Here is a 15,610-nt window from a genome sequence, read left to right on the forward strand (position 1 = left end):
TGAATCATCTCCATCAGAGCCAGAGTAATCTGGATTAGGTATGATGATACGTTCATCATTTTCAGCGGAATCCCATTCCGATTCGGAGTTTGTTGCAATTTTAAAGGCTTTACGCTTTGGCATTTTTTTTGCTGGGTTTACTCGAAAATTCCCAGCATGACAATGTGGTGAAGGTGTGGTTTGATGTCAGAGTGCAATAAAGGTTACGGAGTCGTTGGAAATTTTTTATTGAAAAACTATGCGCTTTTCGGAAAATTTGTCAAGAATAAAAAGTTCTTGTAATCAGCCGAGGAATACGCCTGAATTTTTCCGGAGCGCTTTGAGCAAAATTTTGAATTTTGCAAAAATTGTTCATCTGCAAAATCCAAAATTTTGCTCAAAACGCTTTGAAAAAATTCAGGCGTATTCCTTGGCTGATTACAAGAACTTTTTATTCCTGATGATTTTTCCGAAAAGCGCATCGTTTATTGTAAAAAAACTCATGAATGTTTTCACAAAAATTTTGCCATTAAGACGCCATTTTGAAAATACCAAAACGAAAATTCGATCTTTGAACCATGGATTCTCAAAGTTTAGACATTTATTCCACCGGTTAGTGAGATTCCAGGTTAATTACAGTCTCGAAAAGCTTTGGAAAATGGTTCACAAGAAAAAAATAGGCACGAAAAATCCCGTTTTCTTTTTTGTTTAAACTGCATTTTGGGATAATAAATAAATTTTTTGAGGAATTTCATCGGCACCGTCGGAAAGAGGAGATCTTAAGCAATAAAAATATATGTGTCTCAATTTTTTCTAGTGTCGAATAGTCTTAGTTATTGGCCGTCGAAAAGCAGTATCCCGGTAGTGGCGTTTTGGCCGTTTAAGGGTTAAGGAAGTGTCTACACGTGCCGAAACCATGCGGATATTTGTACCGAAATTTTGGGGCAAATAGCTTTTTGTTCCAGATCCTCCACATTCGTACAAAAAAATCTGACTATTTGTAGAAAAATTTCGGTAAACGTACACAGTGAAAAAGATATCGCAAAACATCTATATTACAAGAAAGAGCAATATGATAACGCAAAAGCAGGACCCGGACCTTTGTACGATATTATAATGCATTAATATCACAGAAAAAATTAAGTTAAATTTGTTTGCTGTCGTCTGCCACGGCGTTCTTAGCAGCAATGGGAAAAAGGCAAAGTATGAGTGAATTCGAGCTATAAATATGGACACCAGATTTAAAACAATTAAAGAAAAAAGTTAAAATTTACTGCAGGTGATATTTACAACGGTTAAACATTAAACATATTTCGTTGAAAGTTTCACAGAGGTTACGAGAATAATTCAGATCTCGTCTATTGCGTCACGCTGAAGTGCGGAAGTTTCCGTAAAAGATGTAGAATCAGCAACAGATAACACGAAAAAATTTGTTTACTGATATATTTGCTCCGAAATAAATTAGACTATCGTAGTAGTACAGGAATTAAAACTTAGCAAAAGCGCGGAAAGTAACTGACAGAGGGACCCGTTCATTTTTCGGAACGAATAAAATTTAAGAAAGGTAAAATTTCAGAATGGGTTATAATACATAATGATAAAACTTAGGAATACCAAAAATTCGGAAAAGGTAATAAATCAGAAATCCAAAACTCTGAATAGTGTTTATTCGGAAACCAAAGAAGCGGAATGGGTAAAAATTCGGAAACGTTAAAATTAGGAAAGTGAACAATTAGGAATAACTAAATATACGGAGAGGAAAAATTCGGAATAGTAAATAAATGTTGCTATTAGCAGGCTTATAATTTTTTATTTAAGGTAGCATACAAATATTTATCACAGTAAATTTGAATAGCATATCATAATAAACACTGTGATAAACATTTGTTTGCTACCATAAATAAACAATTAGACACCTGCTAAGAGGTATATTTACTAACAATTCCGAATTTTTCTACTTTCCGAATTTATCCTCTCCGTATATTCACATATTCCTAATTTTTCACCCTCCTAATTTTAACGCTTCTGAATTTTTACCCATTCCGCTTCTTTGGTTTCCGAAGTAATACCTTTCAGAGTTTTGGATTTCCGAATTATTGCTCTTTCCGAATTTTTGCTATTCCTAGGTTTTACCATTATGTATTATAACCCATTCTGAAATGTTACCTTTCTTAATTTTTACCGTTCCGAAAAATGAACGGACCCCCCTGACAGATGGGAATCCCCGTTTCTCTCCAATTTAATTAAGTTAAACGACGCAGGATAGCGCTGGCGTCGTAATTGTCGCTACATCTCGAATAAAAATGAAGCGATTATACGGCGAAAGATTATCCAGGAGGCATTAAAAATCGGAAATGATCTTCGAATCATGTCAAGTTTATCTGGCAAGGTTAATTTTTGTTCCGGTGAATCTTTCAACTGGAATCGATGTAAACTTTATCTTTAATTTTTCCTGTGATCGCTTCTTCACTACTCGAACCCTCGCGAGATCAGAAATGAAGAAATACAATGTGATAGCTTAATAAAATTGAATTCTTACGTTATAGATTGCACAATTATGGGATATATAATGTAAAAACTTGCAATGTACGATATAACGATTTTGCGCTATTATAATGCGATAATTACGATATATAGCGCAGGAATTACGGTATATATTGTAATTCATGCGATATAGTTTTCTCAGTGTAGCCACTGCCTTATTTTAAATACATTATGATAAGCTTTTCAGGGGTTTTAGCATAATTTGTTAAATATAAATCAACTGATCGTCCAATATAACAAAAAGTAAATGTTCTTTCTCAATTTTTCATGAAATTTATTCATGTTTATGTAGCTCTGTTGGTACAGCTATATTGGATTATATTCTTAGATGGGTCGTTGCCCTCATAATTCATTTAGGTGATAACTTTTACATTATTTGCAAAAATTGGGAATATTATGAAATTTAATAAAAATTAAGAACTTATGAATAATTATTCATTACATTATTAAGGGTTAAACAAATAAAAATATCTTATTAAGAATTGAATGACATGATTATGTAGCGTATAAACTTTTATTGGCACCTATTTTTTTTTAATTTACTTTTTAGCATCTTTAAAGGATGATTTGTACTGTGGGATGATTTGTACTGTCTTGCGAAATGTTAAAGAATAAATGACAGTTCGGTAAACTTTAATAACGCAGATTAATTTTCCAAATGTACAGTAAAGATTTTCAAACGGAATCATTGATGCACGTGGTGTAATTATTGAAAACTATTCTGTCACACATTCAGGAAAAATGAGATAAAGTTCCACGCTTGTTAAGTAATGTTTGCAAATCTAAAGTCAAGCAAACTTTAAATTATGCAACGACAATAATTCTCTCAAAATCGGTTACAGAATGAGAAATTTCGGTTATTCTTTCTAGGTAAAAAATGTATTGCTTACTTAAAGGTTTGGCAATGTTTTAAATAGATTCTACAGAAAAATTAATTTTGGTTATGTTATAATCTCCTGCATATTTGATGACAGTTTGTCCATTGTGAGCGAGCTTTTCATTTTTGCTACGTTAGACTTTATTTGACAGTTTGGTAAACCGATAGTTACGCAGTATCTTACTTTCTTCCATCGCCTCCCTAATTTTTCACGACGTTGAAGTTTGCCACAGATATGGATTTTAAAGTTGTGTAATTAATTAAAAAAAAAACTAAGTGTCATATCTTAAAAGTAAAAACACTTCTGGATTCGTCTCGGAAATATCTCGGCGTGCACCATTGCATTCCTCTCGAAAATATATAGGTGTGATTTTTTGTTTCATAACTATTTGTTAAATAATTAATGAATTTGTTGTTCAGCGCATTGTTGCTCCGTATCCGTAGATATAGATTTAAATTTGTATAATTAATTTAAAAAACTAAGACTTATATCAAAAGAGTAAAAACACGTCTAGAATCGTTTCGGATTTTTTTTATATGACTCTTAGTTTTCTTTTAAATAATTACACAACTTTTAAATCCATATTTAGGGACAGGGAGCAACAGTGCGCTGAACAACAATTGCGCTAGTTGTTTTAGAAATGGGTATAAAAAAGAAAACAAAAAAATGAACATCTAAATATTTTCGAGAGGAATGCAATGGTGCACTTGGTTTTTCGATCCGATGCATATTTTGTTTATAAAAATTGCAGAAAGATAACAAATGGCGTAACTGTTCAAGAAATTGTTTAAATAAAAAAATAAAAAATGCTTGCCGAGATATTTCCGAGACCAATTCAGAGGTGTTTTTACTTTTTTGATATGACTCTTAGTTTTAAAAAAATTAATTACGCAACTTTCAAATCCATATATGTGGCAAACTTCAACGTCGTATTTTAAAATTACTTACATTCCTCATTGTCGTTTAGTATTTATTAATAAAAATATTAGTTTATAAAATTGCAAAATAAAATAAGATTTAATTAAAGCAGAAAATTAAAAATTGAATTACCACGAATCGAAGTTGGCGCCCCTGACTTCAGCCTCAGTGCTGCCATTTTAGTGGTTTTTGTCATGTTAGAGGTTTTCTTACTAAATTTTTAGATTTTTCTTCCGTTAAGTGGGATGCAAAAATTGTTTTTTGCGTATTTAGTAGGGAAAATGGGTTTAATTAATTTATGAGGAAACTTATTATTTGTAAGAAATGAAAAATATTGTTCAGTAAAATAAATTCTTTACATTCCCAAAACCTTATATCCTCGTGATCATCACTTTTTCGTCAAATTTTTAAAATTATTCTAGTTATCGAAGAAATTTTCAACATGTATTGGAAATATGTGTGCAAACTTCTCAGTAAAATACGTAATAATTACTTGGATGGATAAGGCCGCAGAGGTGAGCATAGGTTACAAATTAAATTTTTGACAATTACTCAACAATTATAGATTTTTTCTTCAAGAGAATAAAATATATTTCTGTAAAATCTTACAGGAAATGTAGTATCGGCGAAGACCAATGAATCTAGCCACTCCTTCGATTTACAATTGAAATGGTAAAATCAAAATTTTAGTTGAATAATACGGCACCATTTAATTGATTTGTAAAATAAATCAATTTAATTAATTATTGGCAATAATTATTCAGACAAATTAATTACATTTTTTATATTTTGCAAATTAGTACTTACTCAATTTGGAAGAGTTAGAATTTAAAACTTTACTTATTGCCTTAAAAATCATTCAAATTTAAGAATTTTTATTTATACAACTTTAAAATTGAAAAGTTTTAATTTTTTCAAATGAAACGTTGAAAATTATGTAAGTACCACCATTAAAACAGTTTCAGTTCTGATGATGATACACAATACAAATTTCTTCAGTTTGGTAGGTGTAGAGTTGAAAATTTAAATTTAGATCTTCAAAATTATCCAGAATTTTTATTTATACATTTTTAATGTTGTAGAGTGTTTAATTGTGAGTATCTAAAATTGAATTATTTAAAAAAACATTCGAAACTACATGATAAATTGCACATATTAAAAATTAAAGTATCTTCAATTGTAAATCTTGAATAAAGACTTATTTCAAGAAGAGACATTCAAAATTTTCTCAAGTTATGTGTGTTATTCATATTTTCATGTGCATAAGTTTTAATGCAATATAATTAATAAATCCTGTAAAGCGTATTTGCTTGCATATTCGATTTAATTCCTGAAATTTTAACCTAATTTAATTTAAGAGTTTTTATGTCAACTTAATTTTTAGGTTTCTAATGCTAAATTTTAATGGCTTGAATATTTTACATAAAAAATACTTTAGAAAAAGTAGACGATGTAAACATTCAAAATATTAAAAATGAAACAATTTAGGGTTTCAAGGTTAGAAAATTTTAAATGAAAAATTATCCAATTTTTTTATTTACTTCTCATAAATTTAAAAACCCGCTCATTAATTAAATGTTAAAATTACAAGTTTTGCTGAAACGGCCCCAGATATTTTTTTCCACGGCCCTGACGTACTCATACTTCAACTTTATAATGCTGAGATTTTTTTCCGGTAGCCCAACCATTAGGTTAGCCGTGAGGCTCGAAACCCGTGGCAGCGTTTTCGATTTTTAATAGCGTTAATATTGTTAAAAGCGTGCGAGTGTATTGTATGTAATGTATTGTAATTTAATGTAATTGTTTAAGCTAAATTGTGTATGTGTATGTGTAAGAAATTGTATTCTGATTGGCTGTATAAGTTCTTTTTTATTCACAAAAGCTTACGTTTTACCAAACTGGTAGTTAAAATTTCTCGAGCGTGAGTGATTCCCTCGTGACTTTCCTATAAACCCTCTTATATTTTCTACCGAGTCCTCGACCGGATTTTACCCAACTTTTTTTCATTAATCTTTATGTAACGTTTTATATATTTTATAATTATGTCTATTAAAATGTCAACTACCAAGTATAGTATTAATTAAAGTGCAGTTCGATTTGGTAAAGTTTCTCGATCTATTTTACTCCGTGTACAGTCAAAAGAAACGATTTTGTTGAACGAACTATATTCTTTTCTCTATGTAGTTTCAATTAAGAACGTTCCACCCTAATCATGCACAAATTAATTTTTTTACTGAAATTTATCCGTCTTTGAATATATTTGCATAATCTAGAGGACACAAAAATCGGCATGAATAAAATATAAGTTTCCTGGCAAAAAGGCGTGTATCAATTTTGTGTTAAAAGTAGAGGGAGATAATATAAATTAACAGGTATGTGTGTTAAGATGAGGAATTGTAAATATTTTAAAGGTTATCCATCAAATTACAACACATGATTGTGCATCTGTTGAATGAAAAACATAGGTTGAAAGTAAAGAAGAGAATCACGTGCTTGGATTTCTGTATTTTTCAACTCACTGGAGGTATCATTAAAAATTCTTCTACGTTTACCAAGAGAAAATGATAATCTTGTGGACATGACCATAATTTGTGATGAAAAGAAAATTTCAATTTTTGTGAAATTTAAATTCCGAAATTATTAATACAGGAAAGTAATATTATTCAAGGCGTTCGTATAGGTGAGGGATAACTTGATAACGGGGAATTTGATCAGTCATGGAAAGGCAGAAAAAACTTAAGGATTATTGAAACAAAATTTTGCAAAAGTTAGGGAATTTTTATGAAAGGGCACTTTAAATAACTGCCAAGTAAATAAATAATAAATAAATCAATTAGAAATTTCTTAATCTGAATTTTTAATTTCATTTGATTTTTAATTTGAAATTCTTTTATTGTGCTTGTAAAAGATCCTATGTTAAAATTGCTGCAAGATTAAGATTCCGGTCTTTGAATATTAACACTCGGGGAAAAATGAGGGAATGTTGAAAATTCTTCTTTTTTGGTTGGGGCCGTACTCAAATTACGTAACGGATTATAGGTTTTGTCCCAGGACCCCCCCCCCCCTCATCCGCGTAATGAACCGTAACATTTTTCTGATTTGAAACAGATTTTAACAGATTTGAAGATAGTGGAATTTTATCAAATACCAACATTATAATCTTTTAATATTTTTAGCATAGGATCTTTTATAAACAGAATAAAACAATAGTCAGATACAAATTACAAAGTTTTCAAATTAATTTATTTTTTAACAAAACAGTGACGTTTCTCCCATAAAAGAGGATTTTTTAACAAAATGCTTGATATTCCCACAAAATAGTTAAATTTTTTACAAAGTAATTGAAATCTCAACCTGAAAAGACGAATTCTCAAACAAAAAGTGCAATAGTTGATGTTTCCAACAAAAAAGATTAAATTTCATTTTAAATACATGAATTTTAAAACCAAAAGGACGAATTTTCAACAAATAAAGATTTTTCAGTTGTCGCAAAATAAGTTCACCTAAATTGTTAAACTTTTAGGCTAAAAGATGAATTTTTCATACAAAAATCGAATTTTCAACCAGAACATGTATTTTCACCAAAAAATTATAAATTTTCAACAAAGTAATTCCACCTTTACCGACACAGTTGAATTTTTATCAAAAACGATAAGTTTTCAACATAAAAATGATTTTTTAACAAAGTTCTTCAACAAATATTTTCAAACAAAATAGTTGAATGCTCAAGCAAAGAAGATCAGTTTTATCTTTTTAAATTAAAATTCGTCTTTTTGGTTTTAAAATTCATCTCTTTCGGCAGAAATTTCACTGTTTTTTTTTGGTTGAAACATGAACTATATTGCATTTTTCATTTAGAATTTACCTTTTTGTTAAATATTCAACTCTCCGAGTTCAAGAGTCAACATTTTTGATAAATGAATTGACTTTCTTGTACGAAAATTCAAATATTTTGTTAGAAGCTCATTTTTTTTTGAAGAAAAGTCAAGTGTTTTGTTGAAAATGCATTCTTTTAGATTGAAAATTTATCGTTTATTGTAGAAAAGTCATTTTTTGTTGAAATAAAGCAATTAATTTAAACTGTGTTATTCTGTTTATAATAGATACTATATTAAAAATATCACAACATTAGAAACAGAATTTTGAATACTGGTCGTCAGGGAAAATGAATAGAAATCAGGGAAAAGTCAGGCAATTTTGTAAATTAAGTTTTTTGGCGATCTTAATTATTAAAATCACAAAGGAAAAGTATTATTCCTAAAATGTGTTTGATTTCTTAAATCTACAAAAATCAAAGCCCTAAAGAGATTTCAGAAGATTTAGAGTTACAACTTAAGTAAGAAGGTGAAAAAGGAAATAGAGAAGGAGAATGCAGGTAATTTAATTTAAATCACATTCCAAGGATTGTGGAATGAAGATGCCGCCTGCAGCTTTTCTGCCATTGCATGATCGTGTTGAGAATTTATTTGCGCTTTTTTTATTTCTTTATCTCATTTGCTCCGTTCTTACTATTGATAAATAGCGACGTCGTTTACTGTTTTCAGGATATCTAAACGCAGTGGTTTCATCCTCTTGGATAATGGCCAAGAATGGTGAAGCTGAACGTTGAACACACATACTAATGTTTTAGCTGTTTTCTCGAACGTTCTTTTTTTTAAATCCAGAATAAAAAATTTTTCTTCAATATTTTTATCGCTTCAATACAAAGTATCTATATCAAATTTTTGTGCTAAAGTTTTTTTGATTGACTCTAGGTTTCTAAATAAGGGCAATTTTTTCAGTTTAATGTAAAATGAAGTAACTATAGGTTTTTAATGTACGTCCTCCTAATATTTTTGAATGAATTCCTACTTTAATTCCTAGTCAATGGACTTTTTGTTGAAAAAGGGATCCAATAAAAAAATATGCTAATAACAGTTAAGTCTAAATTTCAAGCACTGATAAATATTAAATACTTTCTCTTTCAAAGGACCTGATTTATTTTCAATTTGTAAAATAAATCGTAAGAATTTTTGAAACTGTCAATAAAAAACGAATAAAGAATGTAGGTTACTTTGAAAGCACTAGAATGTAAAACTTTTTCCCATGTGTGAACATTTTCTCACCTATGAAATTATGTAAACCATTTAAACTCAATTTGAAAGCAAATATTCTAAATTCGAGCAATAAAATATTTAAATTTCAAGGATTAGTATTCAAGATCCGTAAGTCTTGCACTAAATGTAGAGCAATTTTGTATGCAATACTAATCCGCAATGGAAATCAGCAAATGAAATTCTCCCACAGGAATGTTTCCTTGTATAACACGCAAAGTCTTAACTAAGAAAAAATTTCAAGAAAAATTAGCATCAGGTTTCTGGATAACAAAGGAATTTCTTTGAGCCGTAAAGAAAGACTTTTATAATGAATGCTCCAATTACGTGCTAACTTTTAAGATGGTACAGTATCGATACCGGGAAGCAGTCTGAAATCGATACTACAGCGATCACAGTCCGTCTCCTTTTTTACCTTATACTTTTTGCCCCCTTTTCCACTTGAATTAAAAAATTCTTTAAAACACATTAAATCGAGTATTTTGACCCTTTTCCCTATTTCCCCCCTGGTTCACAAACTTTTTATTGATTATTTAAAATTCATGGCTAGAAGATTAGGACCTTAGAAAACTTTCGACCTTTGAAAGAGATTTTTTTTATGATACCACTTAACAATTTTTGCTAAATGATTTATTTGCTGCTAATAAATAATTTCCTACTTATAATAAACTCAAATTGACATGATTCAAATTCCTAATATTTGAAGTAAAACTCTTCTATAGCGCCAATTTTGGGGCTGATGGTGGGTGGGAACTAACTCATTATAGCCCGCTCCGCTTTTGTTTGTTCACGCCCGAGTACTAGCCTGAGTGACAACCGCAGATCCCGCGTATGCCGCGCAGCTTCTGTTACACCTACCTGCGTTACGGCTTCAATTCTTGGAAGGGATATATAAGGGAGGGCTATTGGAGGGTTTCACTGTAATTTAATTTTCATTCAAGAAGATGAATTTTCAACCAGGAAGATTAAATTTTTACAAAAAAATTGATTTTTAAACCAAAGAGATGAATTTTCAACTAAAATGATCCATCCTCAACACAAAAATTGAATTTTTTGTACAAATTACTTCAAATTTTAATCAAGTAGTTGAATTTTAAACTAGAAAAGATGAATTCTTAACAAAAAAATGTAAGAGTTGAATCCGAAACCAAAAAAAGATTAATTTTAAACCAAACAGTGCACTTTTAACCAGAAAAGATAATTTCTCTTGAAGAAAATGCATTTTCAATCATGAAAGATTTTTTATAACAAAATTTTTTAACATTGTGTATCCTTTTCAAGTTAAAAGAGTTCAAAAATAATAAATTTTATTAGGCACCCTAATGAGAAATAGGAATTGAAATCTGTCGACTGACCAAAATACATTTAAAAAATTCAAACTTGAGAGTAAGACAACACGTATCTTAGCGATTTGCTGAAAAATTTGGGTTGAAAAAGTTGTGGTGAGTATTTGAATTTAAAAAATTGAAAATGCGGAAAATAAAAACATAGTTCATACTTTTGTCACAAGTGTGATATTTTTTAAATCTGATATAGAAATTTATCTTATTCTTCCTGATTTAAATAGCATTTTTCATCTTCTTTCAAAATCCGTTAGAGATTTTCAGAAAAGTCAATTTACTCAAAAAACCAACTGTTTTTTTCCCTAGATTATTTTCTAAACTTGTTCTAGGCTTCTGCTGCCCTAGTTATGTAGAGATAACAACTTTTTTGTTTTGTGAAAACAAAAATTAATTTTTTTTGCCAAAACGACACAAGAAATGGTTAAAGTCGAACTAACAAAGTTTTTTCTCCGTGGAAAAATTTTTTTATATTTATTTTTTCTCATCAATACAATTTGATGTCGCAAAAAACAAAGAAGAACATAATTAATTTAACTTTTTCAACAACTTTGCATCAAACTTTTTCCTTGGAAGGACATATTTTCGAAATAATCGATACTCTACATTTGTTCAAATTTTCTTAATTATTATTTCACCAACACGTTTTTAAAACTTTCAGATTAAGTTATTATTGGTTTTTCATCTGAATTTGAAATTTTATTGAGAGAAAAAATCAATGTTAAAAAATTTTAGACTTATTTACACAAAAATATAAAAAATGACGAGAGGTAAAAAATCGTGCCAAGAGCCATTTTTTAGGACTTTATTTTAGAAAAAAATTGTGTTTGAGTTTTTCGCTAATTTTTTAAATTCAAATATTCATAACTATGTCAAAAGAATTTTCTCGTCACTTTATCCGTCGTGGCTTAGGAGATATTCGCGTTTTTGCTAAAAAAGGTCAACAGTATTGTTTTACGGGTTTCGATGAGAAATCATACTTCAATGTACGCTCTATTTGTTTAGATTATATTTTTTTCCGGAAGTCACCCGAAGTTGGTAAATGTTGTGTTTGAACGGTAAATTTAATACATGCGCTTACGGCACTATTCGATTCAATGCTGTTTTCTCGAAAAGTGGGTTTTCCAAATTCTCTCTCTAAATCTGCATTAGTGAAAAATTTTACTATTTGAATTAGTGTTTGAGTGTTCGATTAACAAAATACTAATATTTTAGCATTTCACTAATAAAATATAAAGGAAATCACAAGTTTATTTTACCAAAGTTAATAAGGAAAAATATTGAGAAATTCTTGAGCGATTTCGGTCATTAATCAATTAGTAAACTTCCTTTTCGACTATGTTTTCGATATAAGGTGCTGGAGCTGAATTCGAATGAATTGAAGTGTGTCAGGTGTTGTGTTGCGTATAAATCTAAAAAAAGCTTTTTAAACAAAAAGTGTTAAAATCGTTTGATTTTTCATTCCGAATACAGATTTGATTCAAAACAGAAATAGGTCATAATTATCTTAAAAAAAGATGTAATGCTACTGTTTTTGGAGTAAAATGAGGTAATTCAGTTTTGAGGTTGGCTCCTGGTTCCAACACCCTTAACCAAAAACGTGGAGGGGATAATGCCTTTGTTACAGCTACTGTTACACGTTGATCTTTGTGCATTTTTTTATACATGTTATTATTAGAAACTGCTTGAGTCTTCAACAGATTTTGTAACGATAGCTAACAACAAATTTAACAGAAAAGTTATGAAATAACTTGTTCCATGATATTAAAAGCACAACTAAAATCGAGGTCGATTCAATTGACAATGATTAAACTGATTGGATGTCTATCAAGCATAATTTCTGATCAGCTAGGTTGCCTTATTACCCAATGTATCTTCAATACTCTAGAGTTTAATTAAGATGACCGACAGTAGGATATTCGAAATTTTCGACGATGGGTGAACCCCGAGTGAAACCTCAAATCCATCAGAGAATTGGAAGCAGCCCACGAGGCTTCTCAACATATATTTCTATTGTTTCCACATTATTGGACATCCGATGGGTAGACACGTCCAACAGATATCTCGACAATGCGCCGGCATGCGTTAGTAGAATGGGGAATTCAACTCGATAAATGGTATTACAGACCTGAAAAAATATAAATAACTGTCCGGAACTTGGAGGCTTCCAACTTTCGTGTATTTGAAATCTTATTATTTTCGTTATTTGTTAGATCTATGTTCAGTGATGAAATACAGGGTTGCTACAAGACCAGGAAGACCTGGAAAATAAAATAAATAAAATAAAATGTATTATTTTATAGCGTATTCTATATTTGAAAATTGGAAAATAAAACTTGAGGAAAACGTAAATATCAGATAAAGTGTAAGAATTAAGTTAAAAGAAATGGAAGGTTCAATGGAAGAAGCAAAAAGACCTTCGTGAACAGAAGAAAAGAAGAAATTCGTGTACTGATTAAATTTTGATAAATTTTAATATAGACAATTTTATTAGTTCTTGAAATCTAAAAGTTTTATTTTAACTTTGTTAAAAAGTCCAGAGTTTTCTTAGATTACTATTATTTCTAAATGTTATCCTAATCTTTGCATAAATATTCCCCATAAAAGTTTCATTCCCCTAGCCATTCCTGAAAATAATAATTTATTACCTCTAAATTGTTAAAAAAAATAGAAAAAAATCTCAAAAATTCCATAACTTCAAGACCTAATATTTTAAGGCGTAAATTGTTTAATTTGTTGTCCAAAGACAAACAAAACAAATTTCAACCCTCTGCTCTTCTAGAATGCCCTTATTTTCTACCCCTAAGATAATAAAAAATGTAAAAAAATCTAAGCAATGTCGTAACTCCGATACCTAAAGTTTTATGGCTTAGAATGGTTTCATTTGATGTGCAAAGATTACCCAAAAACTTTTATTCCCTTTTCTCCTGGAACAACCTCGTTTACTACCCATAAAGGTAATAGAAAAGTTAAACAAAAATTCAGACTTTCCGAGATCGAAAATCTTATATCTTGAAATGCTCAAATGTCTCGAAATAATTATTTGCTGTTGGTAATAAATCAAGTGTAATTTTGGTTGATAGAGAAAATTGATCGGAAATTTCTTTATAATGAAAGAAGTCTTAGATGAATAAATTGCATTGGGACTATTATTGTGGGCTTGGAAGCCCTTGCTGAATACTGAAGATGCGACTCGATTCCGAGTCTTTTTTTATTCTAATTATTCTAATAATTATATTTAATATAGTAATTTAATATAGAAAACTTTTTTTGGTTAAATTGGTTTGGTTTAAATACAGCAACACAAAATAATGTTATAATTTCAACTGAAAACGGTGATAATTGCCAATTAATGTGAGCATATATAAGTTAATTACTTCCAAAATAATAGCAGTCCAATTCAATTTCAAATCAGGCAGAGATATCCAGCTCACGGCGTTTAAATGATTTAGTATTTGTTATCCATGTACGGTGAAAATAAAATGAACACGTATTTCACAGTTTAACAAAAAAATTATTGTATTTGTGACAATCATTCGAAGTTTATGTGCGAGTGAACACACGTCTCTTTCACATTAAAAAAAAAATTATTTTAAAAAATCGCATTCTTCCCATTTTGCTCGGAAACAATGAAAGGTATAAAAAATTTTCCAATAAAAGCTTATGCATCGAGAAATGTTCTACGAAAAATATTTAGAAAAATACCTCTGACACCTATTGTTATATCTTGTATCGTTTACCAGAAAAAGTTAGGTTAAAAATTAATTTCCGGCCTTAAAAGGAGTTTTAATAAAACTAACAGCATGCCATTTTAAAATTAGCGAAAAATGTTTTAAAATATTGAAAATAATTAAAAGGTTTTATTATTCCCATATTTATTAGTTTTTTTTATTAGTTTTATAAGAGCTTTATAATTGTTGAGGTCAATTTTTTTCATTTTCTAATATAATTCTTTCTCTCAAATGATTCAAAAGATCACAAAAGAGCAAGAGGTATTTTCTTATAAACCTTGTGTAGATGCTTAAACTTTTATTGCGATTTTTTCTATCTTTAGCTTTTTTCGAGGAAAATGCGAAAATTTGACTTTAAAAAAATATTTTTCAAGGGAAGCACTGGTTTTATGAAAATAATCAACGTCATTATTATGATATTTTTCTATTTTTGGTTTTGTTTATTTCCTGTGAAATGAAGTATAATTAATTAATTATTTTATATATTGCTTATAGCTTACAATTTCTAGAAAGTGAACAATTCGGGTTAATGAAGGAAGGAGGCGGGTCAATAAGGATTGCTTTTCGTCCCACAATCCGAATGTAATTTTTTTGTGGAAATCAAAACCCGAAACGATTTGAACTTTTTTTCGAAAATTTTCAACTTAAGATTGTTTAATTTAAATAGTTATTGCGTTAAAAAATTCTTTTACGTTGAAAAATTTCCGGCAAATTAGTACAAATATTTCCGCGTTTTTATTTATTTTATACTAAAAATTAATAATCCAAGAAGTCACCATTTGTACAATAAAACAGTTCGAACCCTTTATATACTTTTTAAAATATGTTACAATGATTTTTGAATACATAAATTTGTTCAAGATATTGATTTCTTAGAAAAATTGATCCTAGTTAAAGAGTGATAAAAAACATAGTAAAAGGGCTCACTTGTGAAATTAACCTTCTGTCACTAATTATTTGTTTTAAATTATCTTCTATCTCGCTAGGCGTTACAGTCGCTCCATTAAAAATATTCTCGATATAGTTAAATAAATACAGTCTGTCAAGTTAAAGCGTGGGTGGCTTTACTCGCAGTCGGTAAGGTGTATCGACATGATTTTGGTGTCAAAATATTAAGAAGAGCTCCC

At 29.6% G+C, this 15,610-nt stretch overlaps 1 protein-coding gene across 3 annotated transcripts in view; it reads left to right on the forward strand.

The window, feature by feature from the left end:
- The window catches only part of LOC117172191 (peripheral plasma membrane protein CASK), a 638,537-nt gene that overhangs the window by 26,262 nt on the left and 596,665 nt on the right, over positions 1–15,610 (forward strand). The gene's annotated exons all lie outside the window — the stretch shown is intronic.

This window comes from Belonocnema kinseyi, chromosome 4 (assembly GCF_010883055.1).
Source record: "Belonocnema kinseyi isolate 2016_QV_RU_SX_M_011 chromosome 4, B_treatae_v1, whole genome shotgun sequence".
Taxonomy (NCBI): domain Eukaryota; kingdom Metazoa; phylum Arthropoda; class Insecta; order Hymenoptera; family Cynipidae; genus Belonocnema; species Belonocnema kinseyi.